Source organism: Arctopsyche grandis, chromosome 5 (assembly GCF_051622035.1).
Source record: "Arctopsyche grandis isolate Sample6627 chromosome 5, ASM5162203v2, whole genome shotgun sequence".
Classification (NCBI taxonomy): Eukaryota; Metazoa; Arthropoda; class Insecta; order Trichoptera; family Hydropsychidae; genus Arctopsyche; species Arctopsyche grandis.
The window spans coordinates 11,300,617-11,326,722 of NC_135359.1; the positions used below are offsets into that span (position 1 = coordinate 11,300,617).

Genomic DNA, 26,106 nt, shown 5'->3' on the forward strand with positions numbered 1-26,106 from the left:
GAGGTTATTTTTCCGGATGGCCAACGTGACAGGTGGAAGCGCGGCCAGATGACGAGGGTGACCGTCCGTCATTAGCGACGCCCCGGTACACGCGGCCACAATGAAATGGGTCACCCGGTACGACGCTTGTTTTGCTGCGACAAAAGCCTGCAAAGTCTTCATTGTGTTTGCGTTAATAAATAAGCCGTTTAGGCTGCTTTGACCCCTCCCCCTCCCTTGCTGTCCCCCTGCCTTCACAATATAACTAAAAATACATAAATCATTTAACTGAGTAGGGTAAGACAAATGAAAGACGTTGTACGTGTGTGAGTGTTAAAAATGTATGTATACACGTGTATTATAAAAATTCGTATTGAAATTTGAAATTGCACGTGTATTATAAAAAGTGAGCGATTGAAATTTGAAATTGCACTCTTAATTTTGCAATTACATGAACGTGTACAGATTTGTCGGAAAACTTACATATAATGTATGGCTTTGATGTTTGTCGTAGATAAAGACGCTACGAGACCTAACAAAGATAATCTCTCGACTTCCTTTCCGAAAATCGTTTGTCCAGCTTAAAAAATGTATTATCAAATCCGATTTTGGGATCTGTTGACCAAAACCAGGCCTCGTTGCTAAGCTCAATGATAAAAGAAATATTTTGTCTGTTGTATGTAATATTTTGAGTCTTTGAAAGATAATACAATTTATATTTTACCATGATTCCATTACGGGTTGCCCCCCAGCGACATATAAATGGTGTCATTTTAAATTATATTCAAATAGTGGTGACAAGTAGTTGGTAGAGTGGTTTTTTCCAATTTGGCAAAAAGTCAAACATATATGTATGTAAGCCTACTAGCTATTAAACGTCACCATTTTCAAAATTTTCGCAAATTTGGAAGTGTTTATTATGATTATTTTTCACCATCTAACTATAAAAATCGATTGAAATTTCCATCGTTGATCAAACCACGCAAAACCTGGCAAATTTTAAAAATGATCGAAATAATGTAGGAAATTTAGCTCAATCGTTTGCGAAGTCAAACATACAGAAGCCTTGTAAAAATGTGTGTGATGAGATAGGCGAGAGTTGCTCAAAACAGAGACGAATAGAAGCGTGTTGGAGTCGTATTCATACAGCATTAGATAGCGAATGGCTGTAAATTATGATATAACATTTGAAAATTGAAATTGAAATATGGCAACCCTACATATGCTTTATCCACGTTTAGATTGGTCAAAATTAAATTTGCCTTCGCTCACATAATAGTATCCATATATATGAGAATATGTACATATGTATACTAAACAACTGATATTCTGGATGCAGAATATATATATATACATACATACATACATATTATAGTGGTAATTTCTAAATTGGCTGAACGAAATTGTCCGGGTTCAATTCGAGCGATTGTCATTCATGCTGTGCATCCAAGTTAGTTTCACATTGCACACAGGTGCATTATTAGCAAGCCCAGACGTGTGTCGGAACTTTACCTAATACATGCATAATACGATACTATATATGTATGTATGTAGCACTAGTATTCTCTTTAGATACCCCGAAGCGACCACTTGTGGGTGTTCGATGCATCACAATGCCCAATTTACTCGTTCGAATTTCATCCGACGTGTAATTTTCGGATCGGCTCGATATAATTTATATCCTTCGTATGTGTACGTGTGTGTTTAATTTATGGGAAACGCAATCTATTGTGTATTCCGTTTCAAATGCTCCGAATCTTAGATTTATGCAGATATGTATGTATGTACGTACCCGTCTAAGAAAACTTTGATTTGTTTATTGGAATGAGATTTATATTGAAAATTATTGTTGTCATATTTTATAATTAATTCTAGCAAATGTAGTGGCATTATGATGATAAGCCGTTTTGAATGTGTTTTGATAACACGATGACCGCAAATATGCTGCGATAATTTTGTGCGATTCCGGCACGGGTATTTCATACTTTTATGTGTGTCCGTTTAATAATCACTTCTTATAAAGTTTGTTCAACTTTTCGCAACATTTAATGCTGGTTTATATATTTTTGTCGCCGTTTCCCATTCGAGACGCGACTTTGTACGTAGTTGTGTGTCTAAATCCGGTCTTTTCCTTGCTAATCGTTTTCGTAATCCTACATAGATTCGAACTCTTTCTGGAGGAAAGAAAACTCCAGCGCCGAAAGTTGTCGTACTTTTTTGTCGCATAATTTAGAGGACGGAAAACTGCGAGGCGTCTACGATATTGGATATCGGATAAGTGATTTTAAACGGGGATAATCCGCGTCCGTCGTGTATATTTATTGTACTTTGGATTTAAAATGAAGTTATCAACTTTTGCTAGTGCATTAAATCGAAGTATTCTGCAGCTAGATTTAATTTGTTTTTCAATCGTTTCCCGGGTGAATGAAAACTGCATTTCCAACAATGGATTTTTCCAGAATAGAATTCGATTGAATAGCCTTTCGAGCTATTGATTTTCTGACATAAACGTATCGCAATTGATTGAGCTGTCAATTTTAAATTGGATTGTCAATTTTTTTTTAAACTTTTACCGACAAAATCATGTGTCATTATTCGAAAACCACATAATAACAAAACATACAACAAGAAGCATTCTACGTATGTATATGTATGTACATACGTAGGCGTAGTATCATGTTCTTATAGTAATTAAAAGTGTATTTTCCATATACGTAAATATGTTTTGCAGAATAGACTTCCTTTTATTATAATAAATAATATAATTTTAATTGATAATACCTTTTATCATATGTAATACGACGTAGTAAATTTAAAACAAAATAAATTATATATCATGTATGGGTTTATATATTAATTATAGGTATATAATCGGGGAATCCCTGGCCCTGAAAAAATAATTTCGGGCCATATGACAAACTAAAAAAAAGATCTTATAGATACATATATTTTAATTTGCGAAAAATATATCAGAACTATTAGAAAAATACCTGTATATATTGGTTGCTATTTTTTAAAATAATTGAATAAGAATGTATGATATAACAGGTACGATTTTACATGGACAAAAAGAATGCGTGGATCGAAAAATAATAAAAATTTAGCATTAAATAAATATATGTATTTTTATGCAGAATAATATAAAATATCAATATCGGTCAGTCGAACGTCCCTCAAGTAGGCCCTGCATATTATAAGGTTCAAGATTTATATTTTGAATGCTTCAAAAAGCAAAGACAAATAAAAAAACAAAACTTTTATAAGCTTCACTCTGCTAGTTTCATGAAATTCTCGTCAAAAATTTGTGATCTGTATTTGAACCACTACCAGTCTTTAGATAAATTTGATATTTTACGGATATACGGAGGCATTGAATTTTGCTAATATCTCGAACATAATGCTAGGGAAGTTTAATCATTAACGAATTCATTAACATTTGCCGCACTGTGATGGATAGCGATTGACTAGGACTTAAATTTTATTTTACATTTCCAAATATAGTAAATTCTTTCTTTATATTTTATGTATTCCTCGAATTATGTATTGTTAGAATTTTATGTATTATTCGAATTATGCCATTACGAAACAAAAACATTGAGCAATATCAACAGAAATAATTATGTATTTCTTGCACTATTTTTATTTATTTCTTGCACTCATTTTATATTATTCGATGTTTAATACATGATAAACTGAATTTTATAGCTAATAACAATAATAAACCTCGCAGATTTTGCAATATTTAACTTAAAACACACATGCTTGTCTGTTTCGAAATATGTGTCTGGATTTCTTATTATTATAAGGATCAGAATGAGCTCCTGCAGGACGTCTCACATCTGCCAAAACAAGTTTCAGCCGCAAAAATAAGATGAAAAGAAATGTGTTCAAAGAATGTAACGGAATTGTTCGGTCCACGAGTTTCGAAAACTCGAGTTCACCGGCCGAACAGGTAACTCGGTTATTTTAACGCGTTCTCTCACTTAATCGGAGTCAACTCATTTTTTTTCCAACATTCGTGGAATATTCTCGGCGAGGAAGCATCCCGATTACATTGTATACATAATTTAAGTATTCTTTTAATATGAAACAATGTAGGCTGTTGCTCAAACTTCCTTGTTGTTCAGTGATTCATATTATGTAGACACATATCTATGCATGTATTGAAATTTGTTGCGTCATCTGTTTTTCAACATTTCATATTTTATTTTATCTTCAATTTATACCAGGAATGCCTAACAAGTAACTCCAATGCGCCTTCCTGGCCAGAAACATTGTGCCATTTGTTTCAAATATTATAAGTATTACACAAAGTACATAAATATACATCAATTAATATCCACAGAGACATCAATGGTCAAATTTGTAAATTTGCAGCATTTTATTCAATTTAGCGAAATTTGAGATTGCTTAAAAATTGAGATTTAAATATACAATACAATCAATATACATAAGCATTTTATAAAATGCGAATTCAGACACAACATCTACAGTGATATTTATGAAGACATTTTTGCAGCATTTTATAATCAAATTGGCGAACCTCAAGACGCTGAATAACTTGAGATTAGCAGGAGAGATAAGGAAGGAGATGCTAATTTTTACAGGAACCGTTTAAATGAAAATCAGATAAATTGGCAGACTACAGTATTGAATCAGAAATCAATTATGTGACCACTCTGTTTAAAGAACTATATGCTAAACACTGATTTATTCTGCTGGTTATATACATTTAATATGAAAAATACAATTAAATTAGTTCATATGTTGATAAATCAAATAATTTTTCCTTACAACCAATTTACAACTTGACGTTTTTTTATATATATTTGGTATAATTTATATATATCGTGTTTTAACATGAACTTTGCTTCTAAGATTTTTTTTCCAAGAAATGAAGTAATTGTATGCGTAATGAACATAACACTGATATTCTTTGTATGTTTTTTTTTTTCAGTTTCGCGGTTCAGTGATCCCAGAAGCAAGTCCAGCTGAACCGAACCGGTACGAGGAGTCCTGGCGTGACGGGGTCCTTGTACTCTCTCCTTGTTCCAACATCGTAGCTTCGCACGCGATTCCAATTTACCCCGACTGGTAAGCGCTTTATATTCCTTTGATACAAAAAAAATAAAACTTTGTTAATTTCAAACGTCAAAAGTGCCGCCCCTAAGCGCGAGAAAATAATCTAAACCCTAATACTATAAACCCGAAATGTGACAGGGGCTCGCCGAATAAATAACAACGGGACAAAGCGCTCGAAAGGTTGACGCCAAGAAATTAAAGAAAATTCAAATGCTAATGGACTGAAATACACCCTGACTTATTCATATCGAACGTACCCCATTCGGACGTGAGTAGTATACGGGGTGTCTCAATTAGCAGTAACTTACTACATATACCTAATAAGGGTCATCCTTTAATGTTTTGAAAAGATCACCACATATTCAGAACTGTCTAAAGTCTATTTATATGTAAATAAATTGGATTCAAGTCGTAAATATGACATTGTAGGTTGAACTTTCTTGTCGCGTGAATTATGTATTTGATGTGAATGTTTGGTTCTGTATTGTGCACGTTATATGTACATATATATTCCATATATTATTCCCATAACAAGAGCATCGTCATCGTTAATGACACAGAAGAGAAATCTGTTATTTTTAATTAATAATTCCCAAAGAGATTATTATCGTTGTGTTATTCTGTGTGGGCGTTTTAAAACTGCCAGACGTTTATCGATAAATGATGCAAATATTAAAAACGATTTTGTGTTATAATTAGTTGGCTTTCATTATTAACGATGGATTAGTTACATATTAGTGTGAATTCAAATATTGATTTTTGTTTTTATTTTTGCTTCGATCTTTCCAAATGCACTGAGCAATAAATTAACGGAGTGGAAGCTATTCAAACGTTACTAATTTGGCCTGCTGAAATCGAATATGATAATGATTTTTGTTGCTTTCTTCCCGTTTTTGAGATTTGAGCATTTAAAAACAATTCTTTAATCCAAAATCTCGCATTGCTCTGCCCGAAACAGCAATGAAATAAATAATCAAATGCTTTTTCTATTGATTGTGTTTTTTTATCACTTTGATTAGAATATTTTAAATGTCCAAAATAGACTATTTTCTTGCACATTTTGTCCATAATATTATGAGCTTATTTCGCTAGTTTTTCACTTTATTACGTTTGTAAGGATTGCTTTTTTATCTCAATTTGAGTAAAAAAATGCGGTTGTTTATAACCTTAAGCATGATGCTAGAGCGAGATGAAGAATGGAGAGCGTATCACTCCATCTCGCTCGCTCGCTTACGAGCGATGAGCCTGGAACATTTCATATTGTAATTTTAAATCATTTACCGCTCGAATCAGTAAGTTCAGAAAAAAAAAATTGAGATTGAAAACTAACATTTTTAAACGTAGTGAAATATAGAACTGGTCCAATAAATGCATGATAGCTCGAGAAAAATAATTATGCGTATTTTAAAGCCATACAAAATTACAATCAATAGAAAAAATCTAATTATTGTTTCCAATACTCACTTTCGGCACAGTAATACGTGATTGACTGCAAAAGCCAAAAATCGGTTAAAATTGCACATTTTTTAAACGCTCATATTCTCATAAATGAGAAGAAAGCAACAAAATCATTGTCACATTCGAATTCAGTGGGTCAAACTTAATAAAGATTGATTAGTTTCTACTCGGGTAAGTAAAAAACGTGATTTTTTGTTGCTCAGTGTTATTACTACATATTTTGAACGAATACATTTATTTTAATTAAAAATAAATATGTAGGTGTACGGATACGTCAGACTTCGTCTTAGGGAAGATCGGTTTCTTTCGCAAATTAATTAACGTCTTTTAACCATAAATACGCAGAACAAATTGTGAAAGCTGAAAGACGGCCTTTGGCCAGCCTCTCGGCGTCATTTTCTTGAAGGCAATTACCAACTGACAGAAACCTTTGGCCGTCTTAAAGGCCTTAATTATCCTAGGCGACAGGTATCCTTTGTGAGCGATACTCCTCGCGCAGGAAGAGACGTCCCACCCCGCAGTTCATCAAAAGGGGAAATATTTATGATACTTCGGGAACATCGCCAGTAAAATATTAATCATCGTAGCTTTTTCCTATAAAACCCACCCTATGTACTTACTTCATTATTAATTTGCATTATAAACTGACTTTCCAGTTTTAAAAGGAAAAAAAATTATTTAGTGCAGTTATTATATAATAGAATATCTAATATATACTTTCGAAAGAGACTTTGTATGTATGTATGTAAGTATTGTTGGTCGGGAACTTGGTTTCTATGACGACGATGACGAATTCAATTGGTTCAAATTAATTTAATAAAAAAACAAATGAATTTTTACTATTAGATTCGCCATGTTTAAGCTGTTTATATTACAAATACTGAGCGAAGCCGGGTAAAACAACTAGTTATGTATATATATAAAATTGAATGTCTGTCTCGTATAGGCTCCTTAACCACTCAACCGATTACGATGGAACTTTCAGGATTTGTTGTATGCATGTCCGGGAAGCTTACTGTGAAAAAAAACGGGAAAAAAACCTCTTAATAACAATATTTGTAATTACGATTTTACCGACGCGAAAGTTTGAAGTGATCATTGTGTAGTCAAGGAAATGTGTTTGTTGTTAACCACGTTACCAGTTGGTTTATGACGACATGGTGTTGAAGAGACGTTAGTTGAGCTCCAACCATCACTTGAAACGGGAACGGGAATTGCATGCCTTATTCTGGCATTGCAACGCATGCCGGGTACTATACAAGCTAGTGTACTAAAAATTTTTGACGGATTAATTTATGAGTTTTCAAACTGCCGAAATAGATAATATGTATATTTCGTATTACTGAAACAACGTTAGAAAAATCTGTGGTTTATAAATATTTCAGCATTTCATACAGAAAATTTTCTTATGAAAACGTCTGCTTTCAACGTATGAGCGTCTCTTTGTTTATATACATATATTTTGTTTTTTGTCGGAACTTGTCATTGTTCTGTGCTTAATATGTACATCGTAAACGTGCTCAGCATATTCAAAACATGTCGTTGGGATAAATTGTACTCAATGACTTAAACGAATATTCCTTCCCCATATTTCTCCACCCTATCCATATTGAGGAATGGAAAAATATTTTGTCGTTCATCAAAATTTCAATTCGTCAAAATATAATATAAACATTTTATAGAAAAGCCACCAGCATAGCTTGGTGATTGCGTTAATGATGACCATCGAGAGGTTGCCGGGTTCGATTTCTGGTCAGACTTAGATATTTGTGACTCCAAGTCGATAGTTTCTAATCAGAGTTTGCCGATTTATCTGATTTCATTGTTTTTTTAAAGTGACTAATGAGGTATAATCCTATTTATTTTTATATAAAATTATTTCATTCTATAACCACATTTATTCTGTCAATCTATTTTGTATTGTCAAACATTATGTGCTATATAGACAAAAAAACGGTCACCATTAATTCTAAACAAAGTTTCAATCCAGCTCTCGACCTTATTTAACACTCGAACATCGGATCTCGACCCGGCTGGGACGGACTTTGCATTGTTTTCCCCACAAAAAAATATTAAATTCAGTCAGTTTTTAGCATCGTAGCCCTCGTCACCATGATTTGCGAAACTTTCAACTTCGGCTTCACTCTCCAGACTCAATTTGCAAGCGTCGGTTTTCGCGACGACGCGCCCCTCTAACCCTCATCACGCACGCGACGCCTCTTCATCTACCCTCCCACCTCCCCCCCCCCCGTTCTGTTCGACGTATGCGAAAATTTGAATTCATAACTAAGCCACCCCATCCCCCGTCTCGTTGAGGTATTACTTTTTACTGACAAGGGTTGTCATATTGTTAGTAGAAGCGCGCCGGCGGTAATTTTAACCCCACTCCCGCCAGACGCGCCCCTAATAAAATCTTTCGCGAGCTGCTTGCAATCAAAATAGCTTTAAAAGCTTTACCTTTCCCGTACCTGGGGATTCTACTGGGGTGTATTTTACCGTTCGAACTCTCGCTTCCCCCTGTTTTCTTCTTTTTCGGTTTAAAAAGTCCAGATAGCGGTCCGATTGGGACTCTTCAGAGCGTGACGCTCCGAGCCGGCGCGAAATCATAGCTATTCTGCTGCTGCCGTTTCTGTTGTACGAAAAATAAAATAAAAAAATGAAATAGTTTCTTTTGAGCGTACATGCTAATTTTCGTTGAGTTTGTTTCCGCTGCTTGTGGCGACCGTGACGAAGCGATTTTATCTATACAGTTTGAGAATATTCGTCGTGGTCGATTTAATTGTACGCGAAATGTTCTGTTTTTCGACGTTAATTATACATATTTTGTGTGCTCTTCATATCAAGGTTCAGCGAGCTCTTTGTTAATGGGAAAATCAAAATGAATAAATTGATCATTTCTACAATAAGACAATTCTAATGTATGTATAACAGAACGTATTTTTTTCTACATATTCAAAATTCACAGTATATTTTCATTACACACTCATATTATTTGTAATTACAATATCAGATTATAGATATTGAACACAATACATGTGTGTTCCAATTTTGTGTCCAATGTATTTTAGACGCACGGTAATATCCCCAATTTATTATTGATTGTTTATTATCCATATCTCCAGTTATTTCCAGTTGTGTATAGATAGTAGATATTTAAAAGGCAGAGAATGGAAGTAAAAGAGAATAAATAAATATTTGAAGATACATTTATACGCAATTTTAATATATGTAGAAGAATACATAGTATAATTGTTACAAAATATTTCTTAAATAATTTAATAATAAAAGATTAAAACCTATTAATATAATTTAAAGATAATATATGTAATTACGAATACCGATGCCCATTTTGAAGGCAGTATTATCAAATCGTGTAATGGGCAGGAGTGGAAAGCAGTAATTTTGTTTTGTATTTCCATCGATGGACCTGATGGAAATCTTTCGAAGTATCAAGAAAAAGTTAAATAAAAAATCATAGATTTTAAATTATAGATGTCCTGTGCTGGCCCAACCAATCGATTTATCGTGACAAAAATTTCGAAAAAGTGGAATTTTTTCCATAAATCTCTTTTTTGGGAATAGTCTCGATTTTCGATAATTTAATTTCGATAGTTTCGTCAGTTAAGATTAGTTTTGACTGATTAACGAAAAACAAAGTCGCTGTTTCACCCGAAATATTCCATACAAAGCGTGCCGCGCTTGCAATTTGATTTTTAAATGCTTTTTATTATTACGAAATTATGTTCACAATACATCTTATATCTATTTTAATAGCTACTGATCTACTGATCATTTTCTATTTTACAATTTAATTTATTTTGGTTAGTAATCATAGTATTATATTATTCTAATGTTAATCTACAGCATAATAGGAAAAAGAGCTCAAAAACCTATAGCGCTTGCAATGGGTGTTTATATACATATATAGAGGAACCGTTCTTTTTAGAAAATCGTAATTTTTTCATGTTCCTGTAATTATTTTGGAAAAAAAGTTGCTGAGAGCCTTCTTGGGTATCCACTTTTAATCTGCACTATAAGTCTACATAAATAAGAATAAAAGCTGTTCAAATATGTTTATATAAAATACCGCAAAACAAAAATATATTTTTCTTATGACCTTGCGCTTCTACATATGTACATATGTGTAGTTCATATATCGTAAACGTATTACAAATTCTAGTCTGTCGAGGGAGCAAATTTCATATAAAGCGCTCACATTGTATAAAATATCACGGCGGATCCATCTAGTCGCCTCTGAAATTTGAATATTTGACTTGTGAGAAATGTCAAACGTTGCACGTAGTAAGCGTCGTCGTATAAAAATGTCTCTCTTCTCTCATCTCCCGGCGATATTGTTTCTAGAATGATTTGGTATTCAAGCGATTTGCATATTTATTGTGGCACATCTGCGGCACATCGTCGTCGTCTGGCCGATGAGATTGCACCGAACCATCTCGCCTCATTCCGACCCTTCAAAGTTTAATTTATAATTTTGGAACAAGGCACGAGACAAATGCCAAAAGTACAAATTGACCGAGCACACTATATTTATGTACGATCGGAAAAATCAAGCGAGAACGTTTTTCATTGACGGGAATTCAAAGTACGTACATATGTACATACGTTCGAGCGTGTCGCAGTTTTTCCGGAAGTCAAGTTATGACCGAAGCGAGTTTTCAATGTGTAAACGTCCCCATTTTCCGGAAGGCTTATCGCACGCCGCTCCTTTTTGTGTGTGTAGATTTGCAAGAAACGCATGCAATTTGTATCCAACATCAAACGTGTAATTTATCATGCTTTTTTTCCTCCGTGTTGTGTTGTGTTGCCTAATGTGAAAATGATTACTGTCCCTCTGAAAGCGGTCTCCGTGAAAATTTCGACCGAGGAAATGTCGCTCGTTACGTATACAAGTCGAGAACGTTATAATAAAAACTATTATTATTGCTTCGGATTAAAAAAAGTACCTTTATATACATATATTCGTCGAGGGGAACACGCAACTTTGGTCGCGTTCAATTGTGTTGAAGCTCAATCAATGGGAAACGCTTTCAACGCGCCTATGAATATATTATATTAATTTTGCATAGCGTTGTCGAATAATATACAGGGTTACTGATACGTTTCTGAGCGACTTTCTTGTTGATTTGCTACAGCTTAGTTTAGTAGGCTTAGCATTAGAGGTGGATGCTTCAATATCCAACGTATTAGCAATTTGATTCAAATAATTATTTTTCTTTTACAAAAATTGACATTTTCTTTTTTTAATTTGTAACAAACCTTTGCTTTAAGTCGTGGGGAAAAATTTCTTAGGTATCCATCCAATGACACTTCACTTCACTTCACAATTCATCATATAATTTTTTTTATAATGGTGATGTGGCGACTCTTCAAAATTGTATAAGATTAAATTTCCCATTTTTTTCTCTTCATTAAAAGTCGATATAGTACTTTCGGAGAGTATTATTTCTAATCCACTTCATTTCAATTAATTGTTTTTATTTTCATGGAGAACAAAAGTACCTCTAGAGTCAAGACTTTAATTTTAAATTAAGTATTTATGTCCAAAATATAAAAAAATGTCGTTATATGTATACTTCAATCAATCTTTTATCTACATATGTATGTAATAATCGTATTTCATCTTGTATAATTTTTGCCGATCAGAATTGTATCGATTTGTCATGATTTTTTTCTACCTTTATTTCATGGGATTTATTTTATTTTTTATTTTTATTTCAATTGAACATGTACATTCGCCTTTAAAGATCGCTCCGAAGCGACGAGTGTACTGTAACATATACAATATAATAATACAATTAATACAAGCATTTTTATACAATGCAAATTCATGGAGAAATTTTTGCAGAATTTTATAATCAAATTGGTGAACCTCAAGACGCTGAATAGCTTGAGATTAGCAAAAGCTCTCTCTTAAGAGGGAGAAACCAATTTACAGAAACCGTATCAACGAAAATCAAAAAAATTGGCAAACTCTAAAAGGAAACGATCGACCTGGAGTCACAAACAATAGTATACTAGAGATCGAATACCACCAAGTACCTACATATTTTTTACGTTAAAATATTATATTTAAAATCGACCAACTTTGAAAACAAACCATCAAAATTTACATTATTAAAATGAATTTCAGAAGTATAAATATGCAAAATTGGATTTAGACAGATTAGGTCTCGTCGGGTTTTGACGATTTTTAATCTAGGCCTGCTAGGATTGAAGGGATGCTGAACGAAGGGAGGGGCATTCGATGCAGATGAGCTTTATAGCCGTCCGCATCACCCCTCCTTTATCCCCATATAGCCCGATACAACCATTATAACAGCCATGAATATTCATCGAGATTCGCACCATTAATGAAATATCTCGACCCTGCTGTACTCGTGCACACCCACACATACATACATATACACAATATAAATATGAGGGAGGGCGAATTTCCTCGAGAAAAGGGCTAAATTGAGTTTTGGCCGAGTCGAGGAAAGGCCACGTCTTTGAGTGGAACTCTCTACCTGAGAATTTTAATACGTCAATGTCTCAAGTGACATCTATCACCTCTCTGATGGATGAATACTTGGCGCTGGATTTGAATAAACAACCCCTCTCCCCCCCCCCCATCGTTCTATTTCTCTCTCTTCTTCCATATAAGTCTCATACCAACGACTGGCATCGTATCCGTAGACAAATTATATAATGTAAGCTCTACGTGGAAGATAAAGGGCGCATATGTTTTTGATTAAAACCTATATAAATATCGAGAAATATTTCTCGCTGGATTACAAATTTCATTTTTTTGGTGAAGTGAGCAATTTTCTGTATATACTTATAAAAAGAAACTGGCCCTTGAATATTATAAGAAATTTCGATTTTTAATTTAACGATACTGTAAGTACTTTCGACTTAAGAACCATCGAATTAAGTACTTACGCTTTCGTACAAAAGATTGGAACCACTTTTGTTGTTTTTAAAAAAAGTTTTCTTAAAACTGTTATTATTATTATATAAAGGATAAAAAAACGGTAAAATGGTAAAAAAAATCTATTTTTCCATTGCCTTGGTCACAAATGTCACCTTTGAATATATGATTTTTATTGTGCCTTATGTTCACTTTGGACATTTTCGTACACAATTTTCAACGCTTGAACCGAAGCGATTCAAATATGTACACGTTTCGTTCCTTGCGTCAATTAATGCAAAATTTTATACGTGTTATACACAGTATGTGCGTAAGTAATGTATACGGCGATGAAACGCCAAGTCATTAATATGGAGATCTTAAATTACAGGTCGTTGTACGCTTGTGAAAAGCGTAACGTTCTTTCACAGTATACATATTATACATACATCTACCAGACGCTATTATTATATTTACTTATGCACACACAAATGCTGTTTAATGTAAACCAGTTTATTGCATGTATTTCATACCGCCTAGGAAAAACAATGGAGTGTTTTGAAACTATTCGCAAAAATTGTAGCCAGACAATTACATATGTGCACAGGTACGCTCACCTCACTTTATTTAAATAACGTTGCTGTTGACATTTTTGGATTATTTTTGATTAAATCTACCCTTGTCCCAACCCACCTCTCGAAATATTCATATTCAGAGAATTCATCTGTAAAGCTTTTATTTTTACAAAACAAGTTTCCTTCAAAGTATTTTTACATTTAAAGCATGTTGCAGATTGCCATACATTCTACATTTAAAGCATAGCAGATTAAAAAAAACGAACTAAATTATCAATTACGCTACTTTTAAGAATCCACTCACATTTTATATTAACCAGCAGCGTGGTCTAGTGGTGAATGTTGAATTATTTCGTACTTGATGTTACTAGTTCGATTCCCCGCTAAGTCTCGTTGTTGGCCAGACCTTGATTTGTCTAGGTCGATCGTTTCTTATCAGAATTTGTCAATTTTTCTGATTTTCATTGAAACGATTCCTGTAAAATTGACGTTTCCTCCCCAATTTTTTGTTGCGAACCATTAGTTATTTTTATATCTTAGGTTTCGCCATATTGCTCACCATAGATGTCTCTGTGGTTATTTATCGAATATAAAATTCATATTGTTACATGAAAGTTATTCGTCGTTATTTATCGTATTAAAACGATGTTTGTAATATATGTATACTGACTATAGATGTCAGATATTTAGATTTACATGTATCTATGTAATAATTATGTGGACCAGGAAGGCACATTTGGGGTTTACCTGTTAAGCCTTCCTGGTATATTTGTATATATGTATGTAAAAATATGTATGTAAAATAAAATAAAATAAAATTAATAATATCTCACTTTGAGATATGTACTTCATAACGAGACTGAGTGCAACTGAGCATAACTTCACATTCTTTTGACAGGAGCAGTCTCTTTATGAGACTGCTTGTTTATCATTTTATTTTTATTGCATATAATGACATAATGGTTTCACATGTTATCCCATCATGCCACTATGACCAGTTTAATATCATCAATGATGACATTAAAACGGTCACTAAGCCGCTCATCATCCACTGCTGGATGAAGAACTCTCCAACACACTTCCACTCGTCTCTGTTTTCCGCATCTCGCATCCATCTTACCCCACACATTTTTCTAATTTCGTCTACCCATCTTCTCTGCGGTCTTCCTTTTACCCCTTTGCATTCTCTCGGCTACTATTCTAGCACTTCTTTTGTCCACATTTCGTTCATTCTTCTAGCCACGTGGCCCGCCCATTGCCATTTTAATCTCTTTACTCTATCCACTATGTCCCTTGTCATACTTCTCACCCAAGTGTTCCGCTTCCTGTCTTTTCTCGTTATGCCGAGCATACAGCGTTCCTTACTTCTTTGGGTGCATTAGATTTTGTGTAGCATCTTGGCGTTTAATGTCCAAGTTTCACATCCATATCACCAAGTCATCACTGGCAAAACGCATGTACATACATACATAAATTTAATCCAAAGCAACGCCTAAATTGTTCGCAACGATACATTTATCAATGTATCCTTATAAAGAGCAAGAATAGAATTTGGTCATGCACAAAAAGAGCTTTGTATTAGAGCTTTATTTTTATTTATTTTTTATAGAATGTGCGAAGATGGGTTTTTCTCAATAATTCATCGGCCGGCAAAATAGCCACGTCGTACAACAAGAGCTGGCAGATTTATGGCTCGTCAAGTATTGAACGGATAAGTTGTGGATGAGGGGGATGGGGCTTGAATTATTACTACCGTGTTGCACATTTCAATTATTGACGACGGCAAATCCGCCGGTCAGAGCTCACAGTTTCAGACGTTTGGCATGTGATGAGGGTTTCGGCTTCTTGAATAATTTAAGATGACAGATTTCCTATGAAGAAGCGCGCTCCAATCAAGCGTTAATAACTCACGATTTACTGTTACGTTGAGAGGGAGAGGATGAGGTTCTAAGACGAAACCCACCCCTCTATACGATTTACATTCATAAATATATATCTATTTGTCCGAAAAGGGACGCTTTCAATACGTCTTAAGATTATCTGAAAATACCAACGTTCTCAGAATAAACTTAAACATGGAAACAGTCCGTATATAGGTTCGTTTATACCAGTACGGCTAAAGCCGGCAACTGCACGTAAACATCAGTACGAAAAATACTCTTTGATGCATTCTATATAGACAAATTTATATGTTCCGTAAGATGTATGGGCGTATCCGAAACAACAGTAACCGACACGATCTATTCATATTATACAGCAGTACATGTCACCGAAACGTATCAAACAAAACCAGTTTCCTTTGGCCACTGTAGAAATATTCACGCATGACATTACGTCATACTGGTGAGTATGAATATTTTCGGAAACGTCATATTGTGACAACACAACTTAAACAAGTATGAATATGCTGAAAACGGGCGGTGCCGTATATTATGAGTAGAAGTAGTCTTTCCCGTGCAATTTCGTACCGAGCTGTTGACTTGCTGGATAATATAAACAGCCTTTAAGAATCAACTATCAGCTACTCTGATAATTGATTCATTTTGAATAGGCACGTTAAAATATTTCATTAACCTATTAATTTTATGTACATATGTACATATTTTTATTTTATTTTTTTATTTTATTTATTGAAAAATCAACAGACAGGATGTACATAGATATGTATAAAAAAACAAATAGTAAATAAATAATATATATGTACATATGTACATATGTACGTATGTGTCGTGTAATATATGTTACTTGTACTTCTTTGACAAAAAAAATAAGTTTCGATTTTCGAAATTGAATTAAATTTAATATAATATGTCGAATTCAGTTGGTCTCTTTATTGGAAAAATACTTATTAAAAGCGGTTTATCTTGAATAGATTTATTTTGAATCTTTATATTACCTCTGTGTGTGCGAGTTTGCACGTGTATATTTTTCTTTTCCATTTTTGGGCATGCTTTTCAGCAGTTTTGTGCTTTTGAAATACGAAGACGACATCGCAAAGGGTTTGTTTCGAAAGAGGGTGAATGGTACATCCCAACAACGTCGTAAAGTGAAATTTGATCAAAAGCTTTTTGAATCGAGTGCCTTCCTTCGAAACGAAGGAGCTTTTTGTCAGGTGATTTCGACAACTCGGCAAACTATCTTTCATATCGAATCAAATGTTTTCGTTTGATCGAAATTGAATTATTCGATTGAAAGTATACCCGACGATCATTATTCCGAATTTTGTTTTTAATGGATAAAATAAATATAAGCTAAACCCATTTTCTCAATCGCCATTCAATAGACTCTAATAACGTTTCTGATTAAAATTAACTTCTGTGTTCCATAACATTGTATTAATACTTTATTGCTTTTATGTCTAAAATTGTGACAATATTTATTTATCAATACATAAAGTTACTTAAGTTAATATTGACTCTTGAAATTTATTGACTTTCTGATCAATCGATGCCAATTGAATATATGTACATGCGTAAGTACCTATTCCGTTGCTCCTATACATTATATGTATTTTAAGTGTGGCCGCTTTATTTCTGTCAGGTTTTTAATAAATAATTTGTATTTATACAACACGAACATGGATTACACGAGAGACTACGACTTTGGTCCCTTCAGTTTTTAATCCAGCTTCATTAATATTCGATGGCTTTTGTCGACATTGCGGTGCGCGGTCCAATTTGCACTCAGACCATAAACATCAACAGACGACCGGAGGAAACTCGGGGACGATATTATATTATATTATAACCATGTATAATATATGTATATATATATATATATATATATATATATATATATATATATATATACATATATCGTCGAGAGAGATGAGCCTCCTTTCCCAGGGAGAGAGATCTCAGTCCACTTAAATAAAATGGTTCGTGTTCGTTTTCAAGTACGCAGTGACATAGGATTTGAAGTGGCACCGGCACGGGATGATTCTTTGTTTGCGGAGCACTTGGCCGTTTGGACTTTTTCCCACGCACACCGGAGAACCCCTGGTGTGACAATCAATAAGGGGAAAAAATTCCCTGTTCCGTCACGGACAACAAAAAAAGAAAAAAAAACATTGATTAAAAAAGGAGACAAAAGATACCTCTTATCTATACAGGTTGATTTACATTTTAGGCGTGATCGGGGTGGAAATTTTCCTGTAGTAGAAATCACGAAGATAGATGCAAAAACTTACCCATATTGTTTTGTTATTGATTTTTAACACCAAAGTCCTTTTCTTCAATCTCTCAACACAGTGAAATGATCTTACATATGTACATAGCATATGAGTATATCACAGTGTGTATATAACCAGGTGGTTTCAAACATTAAATACTAATAATAAAATAACTCACATCATCTGTCCTCAAATTCTAATAAGGATAATTGATAAGTCAATTTCAAGTGAACGTACTTCTATAAGATCGGTGAATTATATATTCAACCACTTTGTCGCCGTTTTCTTCCTTCCTTTATTTTCCCCTTAAAATTCTACAATCGAGTATTAGAGAGTATTATTTTCTAGTTAGTTCAAATTAACAGTTAGTATGTTTCATCTGGTAGCTCACTGGAAAGATCGTTGTTACAAATCTCGGCCGGAATCCAGAAGTTACTCCATTCTCGATTGGTTATTAATATCCAGATAGACTGTCCCCTGCTAGATTTTGTTGATTTATTTATTGCTTAGTTATTGTGACGGATCCAAAAAATAGGCAACATCGCCCCCCCCCCTCAAGTTTCTCGCTAAATTGTTATTAAATTTTTTGATTGTTTATTATACCAGTTTTTCCATAGAAGACGCTATTGTATTATAATGTTTAGAATTGTTTAGTAAATCGCGACTTGTGTATGTATGGTTCACTCTGTAAAATGAGATAGAACAAAAGTAAATGCTTAACTTTTCGTCCTTTCCAAATTGCCTGTGACATTTTCAGTAAAGAACAAAGACAATTAACTGACTCACTATCTGTACTGTCGAGTAAATTTCATATAATAATAATAAACCAGACTCGTTGGTATTTTCCAACGGTCAAAAGCTAGATTTCACACAAAACAACAAACAGATCGCAAAATCCATCCAATTGGAAATTCGGCGTTGGATCTAGTTGTAGAGAACTAGGCAACTATCTATGTACTCGGCGTGGCGACATCCAATTCGAGATCTTTTCCAGCTCAATGAATCCTTTTCACTTTCCGTAGGTGCTTTTCGCACCAACTTTGCACTGTAATATCTTCGGCGTAGAACATTGAGCAATTTCGTCGCTTCTATGCCATAAATCCCAGTCTGCGGAAGATATACAATACCATAAATCTTACAAGAGGTGAAGATATGAGTGGGTAAAAAAATATGCTTAAGTACCTAATGCCCGTTTTGGTAAGAGTCTCAAAATGGAGATGATGTTATTGTAATTTAGCTATCTATGATTATAATTAATCGTTTGTGAAACTTTAACTGAAATTTTCCCAACGTATCGATCTCTGTTTTGATACGTATTTTTTATACAACCGATAATGGAATTATTCTAGCCATATAAAATTTTTATATGTAATATTCACTAAATATACTTCTACTAAGACCGTAACTCCAGACGGTGCCAATCATTTCATTATTGCAAGATTGATCGGTTTAAAGTTAAGGAATCTTTCAATAGTTTCAAAACTTTTAACAGAAATTTATATTTTCCCAAAAAGTATTTGATATGTTTAACTTGAAATAAACGTATATTAAATTATTTTTTCTTTTTTTTATTCAGACTCGAAAATTCTCAAATGCCTAATACTAAACTACGAGTCACAAATTTGTGATGATTTATTCATTTGATCTTTACAAATAGACGGAAATAACAACATGCATATGTTTTGTTTTATTTGACATTGATCAAAAGTTAGCATATAATTATTTTAACTTAGCGGTCACGGGTTCTATCTCTGACCCGGTGCTGCTGGCCAGACCTAAGTTATCGCTTCAAAATTTGGTTCAGAGGATAATTGTTGTTTTTTTATTATTATTATACATATAACTTTATTTTATTTTTATCAGGTAACTCCAATGCGCATTTCTGACAAATTACAAACATTGATAAACAATTTATAGAGTAATTTATCATACAGACATCTATGGAGCTTGCAGCATTTTTTTAATATAAATCGTCAAATTTCGAAATGCTGAAAAACTCGAAACTTGTGAGACGTCTATGGACAAATTTGCAAAATTTTATAAATCAGCGAATTCAATATGCTGTAAACTTGAGTCTTGCGAGAAATAGGACAGGGTTACCAATTTGTTGGAACTGTTTCAATGAATTCAGATAAATTGACAAACTCTGATAAGAAACGATCGACCTTGGAGTCACATATAATCACACAGCCAATGTCTGGCCAACAGCACAGCCAGGGATTGAACCGGTGACCACCCAATTGAAACACAATAGCGTGTAAGCACACGCTAACCATTGATTTATACTGCTATTTTAATTAATGTATCAATTCCTTTTCCGAAACCACCCGTTGAAATATCAACGGGCACAACATTAGTTATACCCATAAAACTTAAACTCAACCATTAAATATAAAGTGAAAATACAATCAATGCGATTGAATATTTATTGGAAACTATTGCAAATTGATGTATTCTATGAAGTCTGAATTTTAATCTTTTAATTAGACAAAGACCTCCAAACTTAAACATTTATTTCATTTATATTTACGTCTAGTATGTTTGCTTCACAATGTTTAAAATTTAATCGTATTATTTTCTATACAATACATATATATGTATTGTAAGTATACGTGTCTTGATTCTAAACATTTCTTCGCCAGGCACAGTATGAATGTATGTATGTATGTACATATGTATGTATAGGCACTAACTTTTAAATCGAAACTTAGTTGCTACCATTTGAAGACCGATTGTGATCGATCTGACCGCTTTTATCACACACTAGATTGAACAATTTCCCTCGTCGGGTTATCGGCTCATATCGGGGCTCTTGTAGTGCCCATTTCCATTAATGATCTACTTTCCCAGCCTTAGGAAATAGCCTCCCCATAGAAAAGGAACACCACACGAGCATACACACATGTAGGCATCCTCGACACTCACGTATGGCCCTGGCTTTTGACCCACGTATAAAAATAACGTTCGATACGCATAAATACTCCTCGTACCGTTCGATGGGGTTGGACCCAATTTTTCACATTTTTTTTCATCCCATTGGTCCGATATTGAATTTATGTATTCATCAATTCGATTCCACTCTTTTGGGCCCCGAGTCGTAATTGAAAACATTTCGTCGGCCCGGCGGGTATCTATAATGCCTTGTGTAGTTTCCGATTCGGCACGGGGCGAGAATTTAAATCCGATCAAATGGCGATTCTCTCGCTCTATGTGTGCAAGTTTTATTGTACAGTTTCTGCGATTCCGTGTGGCTATAATCGTACTCGGTTATGGCTCGAGCTGGGGCCTATGACCGTAATGGGCCATAGACCATTTAGGAACCTTGCTATAAAACGGCCGGTTATTATAAGTATGGATAGTTTTATGGCGAAAAATTATAGTGAAGATTTCAGTATCATCTGTATGTACTTTAATATTCGTTAATAATTGAATGGATTTTAAAATTTCTAGTCTATACTCGGGATTATCAAGCGGGTCGTTTTATCGTTTTAGGAATAAATTGCTTTTGCTTTTTGTTTGTACAATAAAATTCGCAAAAAAATTTAATTGGACAAAATATGGTCTGCTATAATGGTTGTCCATAAAAGCCAACTTGTTAGTGAATCATTGTTATAAATCAAAGTAGGTTTTGACAAGTTTAGTTTGACCAAGCTGTTGCTCATTTATGAACACGTTTCATTAATTGACGATATTGTAAAACATTAACACGTGTAAGGATTTTTAATTCTAACAAATTATATTCATGCTTCTCTTGTAAGAATTCAGTGGCGTAGTTAAGATTTTTGGGCCCTCATGCAAATGTATCCAAGGACCCCCCACTCTCCCCCTTAATCAAATTTTAATAAAAATGTGAGATGAAATAATTCAAATTGCTTGTTGATACATATTTACATACGACTATTAGTATAATTCTAAAAACAAAAATTTTACTTAGTTCGCTGGTTTTAAAAATTCATCTTCAACCACCTTCATCTTCATCTTCATTCAAATAAACCAGAGTCCCGCTGCTGGCCAGACCTTGATTTGTGACTCCAGGTCGATCGTTTCCTATCAGGGTTTGCCAAATTTTCTGATCTTCATTGAAACGGTTCCTGTAAAAATAAGCATCTCCTTCCCTATCTCTCTTGCTAATCTCAAGTTAGTCAGCGTCTTGAAGTTCGCCAATTTGATTATAAAATGCTGCAAAAATGTCTTCAAAGATATCACTGTGGATGTTGTGAATGAATTCGCATTGTATAAACTGCTTATGTATATTGATTGTATTGTATCTTTAAGTGCACTCGTCGCTTTAGAGCGATCTGTTAAGGCGAGTGTTCATGTTCTATTAAATAAGATCTTTCTCGATTTAAGGTTTGCAAAATTTTATGAGTCTTATAGATATATTTCCAATTAAGTTATTTTTAATAATGGCGTTACGTGATTAACTATCACACTTGAACCCAAATGAATTTTTATGGTCTGTAACGATACAAGCCCAAATAGTTGCTTGGATCTTTTCACCTTTCTGGGTCGTAAAATAAAGGTGAAGCACAATAATATTATATATGTACGTACAAGTGTATGACTCGAGTCATTTTTCTTACTTTCGACATTTCGATATTTTCGACCAAATGAACTTATGTATATTAAGTGTACCAATGTATATATATATATATATATATATATATATATATATATATATATATATATATATATATATATATATATATATATTTTTCAAGCTGGGCTCTCAAGCTTTGCATGACTGCTATGAGGCGACTACGCCACTGTGTAAGATATCAAAGTTCTCATAATCTTTTGACCCCAAATGTTAAATTCAGCTTGGTATTGAAATCACATATTATTAATTTCACATCAACGAATACGTAGTTTGCGTAAACATTAAATGCAAATTTATTGTAAATATAATAATATTGCCATATGCATATTGTACAATAATGTATGACTTATACATACTTATGTACATGTAAACATATACTCGGCATCGCACGAGTACTATACTTATGTACATTGGTAAGTCCTAAAATTATATATTATATTTATAAATTATAAACAATTTAATAGTTGGAATAATAATTTTAGCGTAGATGCAGTCAAGTGTTTATTAACAAGCAAACGCATTTTCTTTTTTTTTATAAATTATATATACATACATAGACTGTACTCAATATTTACTGTATTTTCATAATTTTCCGCACAATCGGAACTCGCGCATTGAATTTTTCGTATCGTAAATTGTATTTCTTTTAATATTGGTGGATGCAGATTTCTGAATGAAATCGACAAATCATTGCTTTTGTGCGATCGCGCGCACGGGTATTTCAAAAGTGCACAATCGTGTTTTTCGTCCGGTAAAATAATCTATTTTTGCAAATCTCGTTGTTTCGATTGAATTATTCGCAACTTCAGGTTTTATTTTCACCGTTTCGTGCCGCCAGTTTCATCAACGCGTTTTTTACTTCCTTTTTTTCAGTCTGTGCTGAAAAAGCAGCAATTCTGTACGAATATTTCAAATGGAATTTGCACTCGATGATATCAACGGGAAAATATGTATGATATAACATACTTGTATCTGCATAATTCGAATATATTTCATGTTGGATCATACTATATGTATATGTACTAGCAGATTAAACCCATGAACTTATCCTCATATATCGATATTATCATATGATATGCATATGTATGTATATATGCTTAATATGTTAGACTTCATATTACAATATGCTCGTGTTTTGAGGGAAGAGATCTATAATAAAAGTTGTAATTTATCGACGATCTATTTTTTTTTGTATGTTGGGCAGTGTTGTCATTTACTGTAATTATTATCAGTGAATCAACCTGTATTCTGTAATTGGTCGAGACTAGGGCTCGCGTGTGGTAATTGTTCGTGTTATTATTGTTTGTCACGGGATTTTAACTGTTAATCTAATAAGTGCTCGCGACCCACATTTCCGTGCACACACGAACCGAATTGTAAACAAATTACGCAGTCTTTATTAATTTTTTGTGATTTTTCACAAGTTGATTAGCCGAAGGTTTGTCCATTTTCCTCGATAATACAGCATTTCGAAGTGATTTTTCACTCCAACGAACATTTCCATGTAATAATTGGGGTATGGTTATTGTCGTGCGTAACGAAGTGAAAAGCGCTAATGGCTTTTCAGTCGGAATGTTCGTTGTTTTCAATTTCCGGGATCAAAAGACCCTTCTTTTTACTTTTTTTTATTTTTGATGGGGATTTTAATTCGAAATGACGGACGTTTCGACTCTGAAAACTAATCTGAAACATGTCAAAACTCAAATGATATATCGCGTACTGCCGGGCCCGTTGCGAAACTGCAAATTTTTTTCACAAACAAAATAAAAAAACAACTTGAAAATTTTTCACGCAAATTGTTTGCTTTTGCGCTATCTGAAATTTATTCGCCGGGGTTTTATTTCGAAGAAAAATATACTGGAGTTTGTTTTTTCGACGTGTTTTCAGCAAACATGAATTGCTAACTGTATAAATGTTATCTTTGCGTAAAAACACATTAATATTAAATATGTTTATTCGCAAAAAGTAAAGTTTCTGTTTGCTGTATTTATTTTATTTTATTCAAAATTTAGCTTATATTAGCAAAACAATACAAATACTCCGAATAAGTCTAAATCAACAAAAAAAATTGTATTTTTACAAGCTTTTTATTAACTTCACTCTGTTAGTTTAGTGACAATCCTACCCGTCAAAAATTGAGAACTGATTTTGAAACACTTTGATATATTATCGACATACGGAGATTAGCCAACATTGAAGTAAGATAATATCTCTGACACGAAGCTAGAGGAGTTTAATCATTAACTAACTCATTAAAATTTAGTCTATACAGCTAAATATACAAACTTAAGCAGTACTTGTTACTTTTTTCACTCTCATTTACTCTCATCTCATATAAACGTAATATTACAAAATTTTATACTTTCTTATGTATGTTTTGAATTTGCTGATTCTATTATACATACAGTACTATTTCATTTTAAAATGAGCGACTTATATAAAATATGACGATAATTTTTCTTTAATAAAAAATTCTCGCACATTTCTACCAATTTCATAAATTATATCCGAGTGTTAAAAGATACGAAACATTCTCCAAAATAAAAATAAAAATTTACACGACATTAGATTTATGTTACTATTATCAACTGCAACAACAATAACTGTCAATCCTCAAAGGGGGAAAAACAGGCGTGTCACTTGCATTTACATTTAATTTGTATAAATCGTGATGATTTATTTCACTTGCAGCAATTAATTCAATTAAAACTTACAACTACTAATGTAAACTTTTTATTCATTGTTACAGATACATCAGGGTCTACTTCAAGTCTATCGTAAGTTAAATTAAAATAATTCCACACACACACACACACACCAGTCATACACATGTTATATTTAGTTTATACCTTGCGAATTCACTCTGTATTTGGATATGATTACGCTTCAGACGTTTTCTCCCTTTTTTTGGCGAAAAAATTCAACCAAGTTAAAAAATTCAAATGCAGGGAAACATTCTGGCTAAGTAATTGGATTGAGACGCCTTATCAAAAATTGACGGGGCCAAGATATTGTGGCTCACCGTGGGGGATACGGGGCCACTCTCTGGATACTCGGGAAGAGGCTTTTAGGCGAAAAGCCTTAATCTTTAGGTCGTAAAAACAACACATGCAACATTGAATAGGGGCATTCTCGAAACCGTTGCCCGAGATCATGCATACGAGTACATAAGTGGGCTCCCTCGCCTTAAACTTGCTCCCATAAATATGATTTATGGCTGAAATCAAAACACTTAACCTATTAAGATAATGCCGCAGTGCTTGCCTTACAAGTTTACATATCTACAATTTTTATCAAACACCTCAATTCTATCTAGTATTACTACATATCA

At 33.6% G+C, this 26,106-nt stretch overlaps 1 protein-coding gene across 2 annotated transcripts in view; it reads left to right on the forward strand.

Annotated features, from left to right (window-relative positions):
• LOC143912085 (protein toll-like) overlaps nucleotides 1–26,106 on the forward strand; it is a 189,722-nt gene that overhangs the window by 53,595 nt on the left and 110,021 nt on the right. For both annotated transcript variants that reach the window (XM_077431255.1, XM_077431256.1), the window contains exons 3-4: nucleotides 4,937–5,073; nucleotides 25,525–25,552. The gene's annotated coding sequence lies outside the window, so the exon portion shown is untranslated. The remainder of the gene's footprint in view (nucleotides 1–4,936; nucleotides 5,074–25,524; nucleotides 25,553–26,106) is intronic.